The sequence below is a fragment of the Trypanosoma equiperdum genome, assembly GCF_001457755.1.
Source record: "Trypanosoma equiperdum strain OVI genome assembly, contig: ctg_1206, whole genome shotgun sequence".
Taxonomy (NCBI): Eukaryota; Euglenozoa; class Kinetoplastea; order Trypanosomatida; family Trypanosomatidae; genus Trypanosoma; species Trypanosoma equiperdum.
Window position 1 is genome coordinate 15,429 of NW_027123179.1, and position 343 is coordinate 15,771.

General features: G+C 48.4%; 1 non-coding gene across 1 annotated transcript; it reads right to left on the reverse strand.

Annotated features, from left to right (window-relative positions):
- Positions 1–60: 60 nt before the first annotated feature.
- On the reverse strand, positions 61–134 carry TEOVI_000917200. Its single transcript has one exon. It is a non-coding gene; the product is annotated as a tRNA-Trp (tRNA).
- Between the last annotated feature and the right edge of the window lie 209 nt (positions 135–343).

The following is a 343-nucleotide window of genomic DNA, read 5'->3' on the forward strand; positions in this document are numbered from 1 at the left end:
CGTTTGTTCGAAATTGAAATCAAGTAAAGTCCGATATGATTGAGTGTGTTGGGGGGAAAAGGTGAGGACTGCAGGGATTGAACCTGCGACCCCTGGATTTGGAATCCAATGCTCTACCACTGAGCTAAGCCCCCGTCGCCGGTCTAGACAGGTTTAAACATCTAGGTATACTGATTCACCGCTTGTCCACTCTGTCCTTTGGCTATCTGATCGGAACATTCGGTGGGTGCCGGCCTGCGGTCACATAGGTATAGCGATGTCATAATGTTGAGACACTTTTTCACTGAATTTTGAACCGCTTTAGCACGTGGAACGTAGCACGTTAAATCTGTGCGGCAAACCC